Genomic DNA, 16,059 nt, shown 5'->3' with positions numbered 1-16,059 from the left:
TAGCAAAGCTTTTCTTTAGATATTTTATCTCCTCCTCTACATGCTATGTGTATGATATTATTAATGCTCTAGTGAAGAGGGTTTTGAGAACTCCCATATTTTGTGCTGGATGATGGTGTGATTTTTAATTAAGGTAGTTATTAGTGTGTGCTTTCTTCCTGAACACCTTGTGTCCTAATGATCCATCTTAAGGAGGAGAATGTATAGGAATGGGATGCAATTGTTTTGTTCAACCTCCATAGTAAACTTGACATCTTTAGATAAGTTGTTAAGGTGGTATAAAAAATTTATTAACTCCTTGTCCCCATGTGGTGAATTTACACTAGTGTCATCAATAAATATGATCCAAAACTTAGGTTTTAGAGGGTATGTTTCGAGGGATTTATTTTCATAATTTTCCATAAAAAGATTGGCTACTATAGGTGATAGTGAGGACCCCATAGCAAATCCATATATTTTCTCAAATAATTAACCTTGGAAGGTAAAGAGTGTCGAATGAAGACATATCTCCACAAGTCTTGCAGTCTAGGGGTCTGTGACGTTTTTATCACTTGGATAGCTTCATCTAAAAGAATATTTGTGAAGAGTTGAACAACATCAAAACTTACAATCTTATCCCCAGGATCCAACTTCTCTTTCTTTATGAGCTCCACATAATGATTAGAGTATTTAATATATGAATTTTGTTTGCCAGCTAGCGGAGCCAAAGTGCTATCAACATTTTGGCTAATAAGTATGTGGGTGCCCCAATAGTGTTGAAAATGGGTCTTAGGGGGGCACCTTCTTTATGAATTTTGGGGGACCTATAAATTCGAGGGGTAATTTCACTGTCTTGAGAAAGGCGCTTCTTTATTTTATCATCAAGGTTAGAATCCTTGATGGCTTTTCTAACCACCTTGGTAATCTTAGAAATAGGGTTTTCCTTGAGCCTCTTGTAGTTGCCACTATTATATAGGTGGTCCCTCATTTTGGTGACATATTCTTCCTTATCCATTACTATTCTTGCCCCCCTGTCTTCTTTCAAGATGAAAAGTTTATCATTTTTTCTTGGCTTCTTAGGGAAATTTGTTGCCCACGGTTCAAATTGCTCCTTGGAGGCTTTGCCTTTATTAAGATAATTGCACAATCTTGTCTAATTTTTTCCTTATATTCATCCCTTAGACTTTTTATTCCCTCCTCAAGGCTACAAATAATTTATTTAGTTAGAATATATTTGGGTGCTACAAAAAATATTAATCATTTACTTAAGACCTCCAATTCATCCTTACTTAGCTCATAATAAGAAATGTTACCACTTTTCTACCCATTTTATTTTTGGATCTGTGAGTAACATTTACAACATCAACTTATTTTACCTCTTGGAGTTCATTATCTGAGCTTTCGGTGGAGATATGGGTGTTGGAACCGTTGATCTTAGAGTTATTTCCCCCATCAAATGATAGTGGATTTACATGGTTGCTTGACAATTTTCCAACTAAGTTTATTATAGAGTTTTTTGAGACATTGTTTGATTTCCATGAAGCTCCATTAGGTTGATGATACACATTTTTCCACTAATTGTTCACTAATTCCTGAGCCCACATTTTATGCTCCCCTACAGCCTCTCATATTTGTGTTTATGTTGGCCTTGTGGAGCCTAACCTAGGTTCAACGTTAGTTAGCCAAACAAATACCTACACTACTGGCCCTTTCAGCATTAGCGTGCGGAGCGCGAACCAAAGTTTCACCCGAAGCAGTATGGGGGGATGCTGGAACCAAGTTTTTGCACCCTGATATGGTTGTGATGTCAATTTATACCCTATGTTCCTACTTTTGTGTAGTTCACTAAGATTTAGGGATTTGTCAGTCTACCCTTTATTCCGCCCTTCAGTACCTCCATGAAGGTGTACGATCGATCTCCACGCAACCTTAACCCGTGATCTAGGTACTTTCCCACAACTATGAAAGTGTATTATATAGGTTCCCAAGTTATCTTAATTGTTTTATTTTCCTAATAATCAACCACAGTTAGCGCCGTGTAAACTGATATTCTTACCTATTTTCAATTAACCAATATAATCCCATACATTCATGCATCACATGAACATTGTAAATTAAACCCAAATTGCAATATAACCATATGCATTAACAAGAAATAATACATAGAATTTGTAGAATAATTCTCTTTATTGATATCTTCATATTAATACAGACTCTATCTACCCTATGCACACAACTGCAAGGGTCCGCGCACTCAGCTGTGAACTTCCACCCTAGGTCTCTGCGCACTCAGCTGCAGAGCCTCTACCTATGATAAGACTTGAGAACACTTAGACTCCAATGCTTAATTACTTACTTCATTCTTCTGCTTCGCTAAAGACTACTTATACCTTACTTACTTAGCTCCTTTTTATACAATCCTATGGTCTACGAACCATGGGTGGATCTTCACAACCGACTTTAAAATTTACAAAATAAGGGCAGGCAACCCTTTATGACTCATGACACCTTCGCACTCTGTGACCACAAAATGCAAAGACTTTACAACTTTATTACAAAATTGTCCCAAAACATGGGCTTTTAGCCCCAAAATTGTCATTGGGGGAACCCATTCCCAACATGCCCCCAAAAAAAACATGGTGACTCGCCCTCGATTCACTCTGTGTACATGAAGATCTTGGTTCAAAGACCTCCTAGCTCGACCTTTATGACCGCAACCTTAGCAGTGAACTGTGCGAATGCCTGCTTTGCTTCTTCAACCAACTACTCTGTCGTTGGTCCTGAAATGTCAGCCTGAATCTTCTGTTGAGTTGCTTATAGATTGGAAAGCTTGCCTTAAATAAAGGTTGTCACCGAATAAGCCTCATCCAACCAGGGCTTCAAGCGCGGCTTCAGCATTGCCTCCTTGTGCTGCGCTGCATCTACCTGTTCTTTCAATTGTTTGGCCTCCTACAATTTTGCCAATCTCTGTGTGAGAGAGATGGTGTGCATTGTACCTTTTACTTTGTCATATTGTTGCTATAGTTATCGTGTCTCTATCTCCAGCCATTGTACATTAGGGTCCTCCTGCGGGCTCGTCAGGACCTCGAATGACTATTCAAAAAGTTGCGTGCAACCTACTACTGCACTGTCTACCACCTCTATCGCCTCTGTGATAGCAGTTGCACGTTGCCCCTTTAATTCTGGCACAGCTAAAGGCTAGGCCTTCAACTGTGAATCTACAATCTGTAGGTTCAGCTCCAGCTAAAATTTAGCCAACTCTGTGCGAGCATCGCGCACCCCTATAGCAAGCTTGCGAATGTGCACCTTGATTGGTTCTTCCTTAGGAATGGGCAACTCTAGGACCATTTAGCATGCCTCCTCCATAACTTGAACTATGCGCTTGTTTCGATCGGTTACCTCGGTCACAGCGGCGATGGTAGATTCTCGTTGTAGGGCCATTTGTTCATTATTAATATTCTTATCATTGATCACCTGCAAAGCACAATGTTTGTGGGCCCTCAGCTCCACAATCACTCCATCCTGCAGTAGGTGGAGTGCCTCACTAGGGAGCACTACCAAGTTCAACCCTACTCCCTTAAGGACGCTAACAGTGGGCTTGTCAGCTTCATTCTTTATGGTCAGTGCTCCATCCAGCAGCACTATTGCTTGGGAGACCTTCGCACACAGCATCTCAACAACTTTTGAAGTACCGATAGTGAGGTTGGTGGACACCGTGCTAGCCTGTGATGCACGGATATGTAGCTCCTATAGACCTATCTGGATGGCCCCTATTAGTAGCTATTGCTACTTCTCGAACTGCTATAGTGCCTCTGCGGTGATAGCCTGCACCGTGTCTCCAATGTCATGCAAATCTCCCTCTGTGAGTGTGATTGGGTCCAGTGACACATTATTGGCCTTGGATTTCTTCCTTGACCCAATTTTTTCTTGTTCCCTTGGATGCTTGAAGTAGTCCAACATTGTCTGCGGGTTCGTACCATGCTGCTCTATTTGCTTGTCCGTTTCTTCCTCAATTTCATGGGAAGGCCACCTCACGCCTTTGTCAGAACCATGCTCTGTTTCACCTGTCTTCTTTTCCATCTGTTGGGTGGCATTTCTCTCTGCCTAGGCCTTGTCAGCAGCCTCCTTCTTCCTCTTCTCAGCCATCCCTGCCATCTTGAGCTTGGCCTCCTCCTTTTTGTGCTGCACGGCGGACTTTCCTGACTTGACCGCCAAGTCTGAGGTAGTGCACCACTCTGCGGCCAGCGATCAAGTACCACATCAATTGCGTCATTCATTTCCAAGTAAGGCAAGTCATACCATGTCTGCTCAGGGTCCTTCCGTGCCCTAATCGACATAAGGTGAAAGTCTCCTTGAACTCCAAATACTCTTGCAGGTTGGCAAGCATAGTAGGCGACAATTGCGGTTTGTGATTGATAGCCATGCGGATGTTCATATCCATCAAGATCCAGAAGATCTTGTTATCCTTTATGCATTGAGCATCCTTGATCACCCACAGTGAAGTATACTTCACTGCTTCTGGCAAGTCTGGTACGACCGAGGGGAATTGACTGTCTCCTGGTAGCTCCCAGGTTACCAACACAATAGAAAACAAGAGCCACGCATAGTGGAAGGTCTTGCTGAGCTCCCATGCCTCGCGAAAGTTCACAAGGAACTCACCGTAGAGATAACACATCCAATTAAACTGGAATCCTTCGACACATTGGACTACAAGAGCAACGACTGGTGCTGACACTTCATCTACGTGACACTTCCTCATAACCTTTCCTTCGAAAATATGCGTGGCCACCTTGACTGCAATGTCACAGATACTCGAGATGGTATAGCCTCGCAGCTTCTTTATAAGCTTGAATTTCGCCTTCATGTCCTCTACGAGGGCCTGCTCGCCACCTTTTCCACCAAACATCATGGCTAGATTTTTCCTTGTGTAGGGCAGTTGTGTGATCCTATGGATCAATCTGTCGGTGATGGGTATTGGCTCGTCCAACCACAGACACCCATCATGCACCAAGCATAGTAGCTACTTGATGATCAATACTGTAATGGGGGTGTGATTATAGTGTGACATGCATAACAGGTTGAGAAAACCTGCCTTGTCTACTCCCCTGAGCCACTTTCGCGGTTCTAATGCAGTCATTCCGGTGGTTTTGTCAATAATGCGACGCATTAGCTGCTCTGTCGCTAAGTGCGAGAACTTCTCATGGTTAACTAAATCCCAATATCCCAGTTTTAATAGAGGAACCTGCCCCAAGCATGGTCCTTCAAAGACAATATTGTATGGTAGCAAAGGGGTGTGCAAGGCAACCTTGCTCTCTTCAACATCCTTTGGCACCTTGGTCTTGCCCTTGTGTGGAGGGATGTACTCAGGAAACTTAGTGATAGGGTCAACACCCTTGACTTCAACTTCCTCCACTTCTACCCCCAAGTCCTCATCATCCATCGGCATGTCCGCAATTTCTTCCTCCTCCGGCTCCAGGTTAATGGTTTTTCCATTTTCTTGTGTGGTGGGCTTGTCCTTTTGTGGGTTTCGTCTAGGTGACGCATGCATCGATATCGCAGCCTCCTCTCCCTTCTTATCCTTCGCACTCTCCTTGGTTGGGGTTGGCTTTGGTCTAGGTGTCCGTGGTGATTTGTGAACTTCAACTGATACTTCTGCAACCTCTAGAGAAACTCCCTTTACCTCCATAACAATCCCCCTCAGCTGTCACTGCTTTAGTGTCCATAGATTTTGCGGGCATCGACATGATGCTATGAAACAACTCTTATGTCTCCTTTGGCAATGTATCAAATATTGAACTTGCTAGAAAAGCTTCAAATTTTTTGTGGTTCATGTGTGCCTGAGAGCTCAACAACTCAATTCTCAAAATGCCAAGTGTTTTTTGTTGGGCCTCCACCTGTAATTTATAGGGCATTTGGAATTCAAATCTGTCCGTTCCCTCCACATTTGATTCATTAATTCTAGATTGGGGAAAGATTTCCAAGGATTTTACCCATAAAGTTTGTCTTAAATGCTGGTTGACCACTCCATTTGGCCACATTCCTACCATTAAGTCATGAACAATTACTTTAATGGTCACTTTTCGGCTGACCTATGTGATTTCTCCCTGGGTAGTACAACTCTCTTCGCACTGTCGCGAACCCTGTGACATTTCCTCATCCTGCTCATTCCTCCAATCGAACAGTTCCCCAACCCGAGTAGTGTAGTTTATAGTCCCACACCTCCTTTCAGCTACCTGGAGTGCTAAGATTATGCTACCCTCATCTAGTCACTTGGCCAGATCACCAATGTATGGCTTCAATCAGCTGCCATTCACGTTTCCTGGGAAGGGATCTCCATTCAATTTAACCAATTGAACTGCTCCACCATCGCTAATCTCCTTAATGACATAGGGCCCTAACCAATGCATTTTTAATTTCCTTGGAAATTTATCAAACTCGCTTTCATATAACAAAACTAGACCATTTACCTTAAAGGTTAACAACTTAATGTGCCGATCATGCCATGCTTTTTTGCATTGCTTTTGGACCTGTTGGTGGAATCCAGCTAGAAATGTTTCTTTCTCAAGCTCAGCAAGTTGTGCGAGCCTCTCTTCTAGGGCTCCACGATCCGTCATACTCGTGAGTGTCGCTATGCGCAGACTAGGCACAATGTATTCCATGGGCATCATGGCTTCAACACCATATACAAGCCTAAAGGGTGTTTGTCTAGTCAAGTTTTTGTAGGTCGTCCGATAGGCCCATAGTGTTGTGGGTATTCGCAGGTGCCAATCACTTTGTTGAGCATTGCAAACTTTGGTCAGTGCATTCTCCAGAACCTTATTGAATGCTTCCACCATCTCATTAGCCTATGGGTGATAAGGTGCTCTTTTCTAGTGATATACCTAAAATTCCTTGGTTAGCGAGTTGATCGTTTTGTTCAAAAAGTGCGTACCACGATCACTCATAAAAATCTTTGGACACCGAAATCGCATTAGTACATACTCAAAGAGAAACTTCATAGTGGTTGCCCCTGTGTAATCCTTCACTGGTTGTGGCTCCACCCATCGAGTCAAATACTCAGTCGCGGTGATAATGTACCGCACTCCCATCTTCTTTCCTTAGGGTTGAATGGGTCCCACAAAATCTATAGCCCATTTCTCAAGAGGTTGTAATTTCATTTGTGGGTTCAGAGGAAGCTCATGTCTCCGCAATGGTCTGCCAGTCCTTTGACACACATCACATGCCTTGTAGTAAACTTTTGAATCCTAAAGGAGGGTTGGCCACCACAACCCTGCTCGTAGAATCTTCTGTGCGGTCGCTCTTCCTGCATAATGCCCTCCCACGACACCTCATGAGCATCTATGAGGATACTGCTTCTTTAAAATTCCAGTACATATCTTCATAATACTTCATCAAATCCCATTTTGTACAAATGTCTGGTAATGACAAAAAAGTTTGTCGTGCATACCACTAACTCCTTCTTTTGTTGGACGATGTAGCCTTCCGGAGTGGTTCTTGTCATTAGGAAGTATATGATGTCTTCAAATTGACCACCCACGACATGCACTGCAAATAGTTTCGCATCAAGCAATCCCTCCTACAAATTAGTTTTCTCTTCCCTTGTTTCAATGCACGACAGATGATCTGGTCTCGCGTTCAGTTGTCTAGGCTTCACAATAACCTCAAAATCATACTCATGGAACAATAACAACCACCTACAGATTCTCTCCCCCAACATAGGCTTATTGACCAGGTATTTCAACTCGAAATGATCCATATACATCTTAAAATGTCCACCCAACAAATAGTGTCTAAACTTTTGAAGTGCATATACCATGGCTAGCCCTTCACGCTCGATGGTGGAATAGTTCTTCTCAGCCTTGGATAACCTCCTAGTTTTGAATGCTATAGGATGGTCTAATTCTCCTCTGCCAGCTTGTGTCAGTACTACTCTCAATGCTATACATGACATGCCTACATGTACATAAAACTCCTTCCAATACGGGAAGACTAAAATCAACGTGGTGACCATTTTTCCTTTCAATAAATCTAAGCTCTTCTAATAGTCTTCGTTCCAACAGAGTGTGACATCCTTTTTCAACAACTTCTCCGTAGGTGCAGTGATCTAGGCATAGCCCTTGAGAAATTTCCAGTAATACCCAAAATGTCCTAGGGTTGCGTGCAACTGTTTCACACTCCTTGACACCTCCAAGTTAAGTATCACTATGCTCTTCGCGAGATCGACCATCAGTCCCTGTCTACAAACCACATGACCCAACAGAGTCCCAAAAGCAACACAAAATAAGCATTTCTTCAAATTGAGCACAATCTAGTACCTTCGACAAGTATCTGGCATCAAGCGTAAACTTGCCACATGGAATTTTACCAACTCAAACTCAGTCCAGTCATCAAAGTACACTTGCAGAAACTTATGAATGAATTCTTTGCTTGTAGCAATGACTATGCACGAAAAAATTGCAGGCACATTCTTCAATCCAAAAGGAATTACAGTGTACTGAAAACATCCCCACTTAATCACGAAGGTCGTCTTGCTTCTATCCTCAGGTGCGATTTTGATCTGATGGTACCTAGAGAACCCATTAGTGAAGGAGTATTCTTCCTAGCCACCTACACTATCCAATACCTCATTAGTGAATGGATTCAGGAAAGGATCATGTACACAAGTGTCATTCAACTTCCTTAGATCTACGCATATCCTTATTTCATCCTTTTGCTTATTTTCCTATACCACCATTGGGCTCACCTAATCAGATTCTTCTATGGGTTCAATGATGCCTACCATGAGCATCTTGTCTAGCTCTAAGCGGACCTTGTCCTTATACTTCGGATTGAGATGGTAAGGTATTTTCTTAACCAGCTTCGCGTCGGGTTGTAACATGATCTTCACAACACCCAAGTCTCCTATTACCCCATTTAACTCCGTGAACTTGGTAGGGAAAAAATCCTGGTACTCGCTATTATCTCAAAATCAGACCCTGGAAGGCTGCAGACCAGGAAGACTTCAAGTAACTGTTTCAAACCAATCTTTTGACTAAGGCTTAGCCTCCTTAGCCTAAGAGGGCTCCCTCATAGGGTTATTGAATTTGATTAAGAATAAGATGGCTAACTCTTGTGAAATAACAGTGATAAAAATGAATGCTGGAAATACATTAAACAAGTTTCCATTGGGCCTATGGAGTCAATAACACCTCAGTAAACAATGATACTGCCTTTACATAGAAGTCAGGGAATTTAACATTTGGATGTTCAGAACACAACTCATATAAAACCATAGTTCATAAATGCATACAGGAAATCAGAGCACAATCAGTGAATTCTAAGTGATTACACATCTATGCAACTGTAAAAGACATTAAGGAAAGAATAAAATCACACATTCTGAACATGGAAATCCTTCATGAATCCTGAGAAGAAAAGCAGTCAAATTATATTACTGAAACTCTGTCTTTACATAAGCCAAAACAGTCTTCTGCTATAAAATTTCCAACCCTCATTACATTGTTGTTTCAGCTATATATAGAATCCTTATTCTAACTAATCCGAGCTTCCTCCTCCAGCATGAGGGGAATTCGATAACTACCTCTAATGACACCTATTAGCTATTTAACTAACTAATAAATACAATGAAGTGCTGACTGGAGTTTTTAAAGAGTTCTAAATTAACTATGACTCTAACTCCATGTTCCATGCATAATGGTTTCTCCTTGTTCTTTGACACCTGGTCCTCTTTCGATTTGGCTGAGCTGGATGTTTAATACTCCATATTGACCTTGAACGCTGAGTCTTTTAACTGCTCAGAAGTATTAGGAGATTTCCCTTGCTTTTCGGCTCCAGCTTTCCTCAAAATGCTCGAATGTACAAAAGCATGTTTTCTAGCCTTTAATAACCCAAAATATGGAACACTGCCACGTTCTTGATGTGTTGTAAGCTGCATCGATGGACATGTGTGCAGGCAAAAGTTCCTTGTATACAAATCGTTTGACACCTCTTGAAGAGTGATAAAGGGACTTTACAACAGAAATTTAAAATTGGGTCGAAATATTCCACCTTTTTAAAGCATCCACCTGTTTTGATCTGATTGACTATTATTGTTCCAGCTGATGTCTTGCATACCCTTTTGGCGTTTCCCTTTCAAAATTCCCGCTCATCATACAAAACTGCCTGTCTGTGTTAAAATCATTACCTACAGCAATTTCGCAGCGCGCTACGAAACTACTGAATTATTTGAAACAGCTTGCCTTTGACCCGAGATCTTTATCACCCAAACATTCGATTGCCAAAAATTCCCTTCATCTTTTCATATGTATAACAGGGATGTACATTTCTTCAGAACAATAAGCCTAAGAAAATTTGACAAAATTTGGAGCAAAACCTTTCTTGAAAAGAAAATTTATTTAGCAGGTAATTGGCCTAGCTGTGCCTTCAGGTCTTCAATTTTCCTCTTCATAGCTTTATTCCCAGCTCTTAGTTGCATATTTATCCTTCTAATGTACCTGGCCTCTCTGATTGCTGGTACTTTCCATGTGTGAAATTGTGCATGGCCATCAACTACTGAATTTAACTGGTTTTCTAGGGTTTCACTCCCTTTCCACAGAGCTTTACGATAATTTACATACATGACTGCACGTTTTCTAGCAGCTTTCTTCAATTTAGCAATCTCATATTTAGCTGCTTCTAATTGACTTTTTATGGCTGCTATATTATTTCCTTGAGATGTGATGACTGTTCTGCTTGTATCTTTTTGCTTAACTTTCCCGGTTTCCTCTGTTCTTAGCAACGCTTCCTTTACTTGCTTCCTTGTAATAGGTCTTCTAGGTTTAAAAATAAATTCTTCACCTGGCTCATCGAATTTAAGCCTTTTTGAGGCCTTAGACTACTTGGTACCTTCTTGCGGTGACTGTGTCAAATCAATTTGGACTGGTTCAGACTGCTCGAATTCAATGGCCTGTAATAAATCATTCAAACTCGCCTTAGACATTGGGCTCTCTTCAACTGCTATGGCTTTACCTTTTTCCTTATTTATCTGGCTTCTTGTCCTTACCCTTGAGACTGCTTCAGATCTGCTTGTTTCAGGTATAGTCTTCTTATCATGAGTTTTTTCCTTTGTTGATTGCTAAGGTTGATCTTGAATGATTAGTGGCTTCACTGGTTTTCTTAGCTGTGACTTGGTTTGTTTTTTAGCTCTTGCCTCTTTTTGGAGATCAGCTATTGTGAATTCTCTGGCTGGTTGTGGAGTAAGGCCAGTCTTGCTTTGGAATCCAGCCATGAAAATAAACGAATTCCAGTCTCTGCCTATCTTTTGGAGGCCATCTAAAACTAGCAACTTGATCAAACCATGATGAAACAAAGAGGTTTCACGGTCCTCTTTCCTCAGCTGCACCTTATCACACATCTTACTCAAACTGCGAAACAAATAAAAAGGAATGTCTATGGAGACTTTCCCCGTGAAATGAAAAAGCAGTTTGAAATGGTAAGAATAAACCTTATTGTACCTTCCTTCACAGGTCAAATATTTCTGTATGCAGGTGAGAAGAAGAGCATAATGTTCCTTGACATAATTCCTGGGCACTGCTTTTGTTAAATCTTCGTTTACATATGCCTCCTTTAAAAACTCCTTACAAGGATTCATGTCAAACTTAAAATTTTTAAACCATTCTTCTCGTCCTCTTGGGATCTCTGTCACAGCAGATATTGCTTCTGGAGAAACCTGTACTTCTAACATGGCTACCTTTGAATTTAAACCAGTGAAGTTTAGCGCAAATTCTTTAGTTACCTGCGCATGTCCTCCTTGTAGCTTTTTACAAAAGTTCCAGCACCCGGCATCTTTGAACGCTTTCTTCACACCTTCATCCCTCAGTGTTATGTCTAAACCCTCAGGTTCAGTCCTCTGGCATTTACCGGATCTGTGCTCTTTTTTCTCCATTTTTTCTTCGAGATCTTCACACACAAAGTCTAACAGCTCTGGTTGAAATGGTGATTCAGCTCCTTTTTAATTCAGCCTCGCTTGAAATTCAAATTCTTTCATTTAAAACGCTTCAATACATAATCAGGCAGATTCGTCACTCATGCAGCACTTACGACTATCATTAAGGTCTATGCACGGTAAAATCCCTTGGGAATGATATTTCTGTGCATATCAACAGATCTAGTGGTGGGGTAGTGGCAAATGAGCGTTCAAGCGTGATACAAGAGGTACATAAACTGACATGAGTGGACACAACTGGTGACTCACCTAACGGACTTAACATTTCGGGAAATATTCGCTGCGGAATGCACGAATCCATGATTTCGCAGCACTGTTAGTTTTAAATTCTAATGATGCGCTGCGAAACGGCCTAATCATCACGCGCTACGAAATTGCTTAACCATAATTGCGCTGCGAAACTGGCAAATGGGATGACGCTGCGAAATCATTAAAAGACACGGTGACTCGGATAAGACAAGATATGACTATGGAACAATGATAGGTGGAGGAGAACCAATGGGAGTCGAGTATGGTTTGAGTTACAAACTTTTAAAACTCCAAATCCTAAGTGAGGAAAAATAAAATGAAATCAACTTAACACAGACCTTTGTCATCGGACTAGGACAGACAATTATATGCATCAAATTTTTAGTTCTAAGTGATAACAGTGGCTCCACTTGGGATAGTGTGCTCTTGTAGTACACTAAGAACTCATAGGTCCAGTGCTTTGTTCAATTTCTGAAAACATAAACAGAGTTGACAAGCATTCCTTTCTCGCTTTGTGGGCCTTCACCTCGGGCTTAAGCTTCCTGTTCAGCTTGTCATTTATTTTCAACAAGAAAGACTAATAAAATGGTTATATACAATGTTTGTGAGACACTTGGCAGAGATTCAATCAATTGTAATGCTTTAGGAACCTACCATTAACAGGTCCTCCAGCATATGGTGTTCCATCAACCTCCTGCAGAATGTAGGTGTTATTCCCATGGAAAGCAGAAATTTGATATGGCCCTTTCCACAAATTTTCAAATTTACCATGTTTACCTTTCTCTTCAATTCTAGCTTCCCATTTCAGCACTTTATCATGAATCTGGAATGTAACCTCTTTGATCTTTTTGTCAAATGCTCTCTTGATCCTGTTCTGGCTTTATTGATGACTGTCAAACACCTCATTTCTTTTCTCCTGCAAAGCTATTAGCTGATTAATCCTTCGTTGTACAGCATTTGGTTCCTCTTCTAATCCTTGAATCAGCTTCATTACTGGTACTCCGAGAGATGTTGGAAATATAGCCTCTGCCCCATATACAAGCTCATATGGTGATGTTCCAATGGACCTTTTTGTGCAAATCCGGTCAGCCCACAAGGCATATTTCAGTTTCAAATGCCAAGCCTTTTTATTTTCTTGCAGCAGCTTCTTAATGATTCTCACAAGACTCTTGTTTGATGACTCAGCTAAGCCATTTCCCTGTGGATAATAAGCAGTGGAATGTCCAAGGGAAATGTGATACTGATGACAAAAATTAATCATTCTTTTGGACTTGAAAGCTTGAGCATTATCTGTAATGATCTTGATTGGGCAACCAAATCTTGATAATATATTATTTTCTAAGAAAGAAATAATCACTGAATCATTTGCTTGCCTTGTGGGTATTGCCTCTATCCATTTTGTAAAGTAATCGGTGGCTGTGAGAATCCAGCGATGTTGTCCTGATGAGGGAGGATGGATTTCGCCTATAAAATCTAATCCCCACTACTGGAAAGGTGCTTCAACATAAATAGGAACCAAGGGCATGGGCATGAGCTTCCTATTTCCCTCAAACACTTGACATTCATGGCATGTCGCTATCTTTTTATAAATATCTCTAAACATAGTTGGCCAAAAATAGCCAGCTCTCAAAACCTTGTTTGCAGTGGCTTTCCAATAGTGATGTCCTCCACAATCCCCTTTATGAAACTCATCAATTACTTTATCAGCTTCTTCTTCAATGAGATAGTTTAATAATATTCCTCCTGCATCTTTCCAAAACATATTTTGGTCATACACAAAATATCTGACAGATTTCAACTTGGTAAACCGTGCTTTGGATTTTGAAAGGTTATCAGGAGCTCTATTATGTTGCAAAACAAATGCTATATCCTTATACCATTCTGAGATCAAGAATTTCTCATTTATTTGGACCAACTCTTCTTCATTTTCAGAAATTTCTGAGATTTCTGTGCTTAAATTAATATCAATACAGTCCAGATTTGACTGAGTCAACAATTTGGCTAGGCCTTGAACCTTTACCAACTTGGTGGGTTTGATCTCAATGTCATACTCCAACAATTTTGCTATCCACTTTCCCCTTTTTCCATCTGGATCAGCCTGTGTAAGAATATCTTTTATAACAGCATTTGGCACATATGCAACAATGTGAGAGTGCAAAACATAAATCCTGAAATCCTTAATTGCTTTCACCAATGCATAGGCTTGTTTCTCTAAGATATTATATTTCAATTCAGCATTAGCCAATGTCTTGCTAAAGAAAGAAATGGGTTGTTCAGTACCTTGACTTCCTTTTTGCAATAAAACTCCAACAATTGTGTCTTCGGAAGCAAATGTGAAGATCAGAAACTCCTTGGTAAAATCTAGGCTGATGAGGACTGGTGCTTGAGTAAGTGCTTCCTTGATCTCTTCAAATGATTTCTTTGCTTCAGCTGTCCATTTAAAATCTGCTTCTTTCTTTAACATCTTTGTTATGTTCTTGACCACTTCAGCAAAGTTAGGAATGAATCTTCTAACAAAGTTAACTTTCCCAAGAAAGGATTGAATCTCCTTCTTACTCCTTGGTAAATCTAACTTTTGAATTGCACTAACTCTATTAGGATCAATCCTAATTCCCTCTTCAGAAATAATATGTCCAAGCAGTTTGCCAGAAGTTAAAGCAAAAATACTTTTGGTTGGGTTTAGAGAAATTCCAAACCTCCTACACTTCAGTAGGACCCTTTTAAGGTGCTTTAAGTGGTCTTCTTCCTTCTTTGAAAAAACTGTGATATCATCAAGATAAACCACCACTGATTTGTCCTTTTCTTCAGCAAAAGCAATATCCATTACTCTCTGGAAATTCGCTCCTGCATTCATGAGGCCAAAGGGCATTTTTGCATACATGAATGTTCCCCATGGTGTAGTGAAAGTTGTTTTCTCCTGATCTTCTGGGTGAACAAGAATCTGATTGTACCCTGAGAAGCCATCAAACATAGACATCCTTTGTGAACCAACAATGTTTTGCAGAATGAAATCCATTTTGGGGAGAGGGTAATTATCTTTCAATGAAGCTTTGTTTAAGTTCCTGAAGTCTATACAAATTCTGATCTCCCCATTCTTTTTCCTGACTGGTACCAAGTTAGCAAGCCAATTTGAGAATCTGATTGGGACAATAATTTTGGCATCAAAAAGCTTTTTCACTTCTTTTTCAATCAGTGGCATTAGAAGAGGATTAATCCTTCTTAGCTTCTGCTTAAAAGGCTTCTCATTCTGCTTAATAGGGATGGTATGTTGTATGATTGAAGAATCATATTGTTTCAAATCAGCATAGCTCCATGCAAAAACATCAATGAATCTTTTCATCATTTCAACATATTTGGTCTTCATATCAGCTGAAAGGAACTTTGAAATCTTGACTATTTTAGGCACAACTGAGTCACCTAAATTACAGTTTTCTACTTCCTCCTCATTAGCTTGCAATCTTGGTGCTTTGAACACATCATTTTGATCAAATAATTTTTCCAGAGGAATGAGGCCTTTAGGGATTAAGTTGTTTTGTAACTGTAAGACTTCAGAACTTTCCTTTGACTCTATTAACATATTCTGCTGATCTATCTGATTATGCTCAAACTCTTCTTTTAATTCAATGAAGTTCCTTACCTGCTGATCATCCTCAAAAACTTGCCAATTTGTGATATTATCTGGTATGACTGGTCTATGGCGAACCTCCACTTCATAGCTTTCAGAAGAATGCTTAGGAATAATAAAGAGACTGGCTGAAACAACAAGAGAATCTGCAATAGAGTTTTGATCTCTGGTTTTGATGCTGAAGGAAAAAGATTGAAATTTCTCCAACATTTCCAACACTAAA

The sequence above is a fragment of the Pinus tabuliformis genome, chromosome 9, assembly GCF_031772625.1.
Source record: "Pinus tabuliformis cultivar Carrire ecotype Pingquan chromosome 9, CPIR1, whole genome shotgun sequence".
NCBI lineage: Eukaryota > Viridiplantae > Streptophyta > Pinopsida > Pinales > Pinaceae > Pinus > Pinus tabuliformis.
This window is presented reverse-complemented; position numbering follows the sequence as displayed.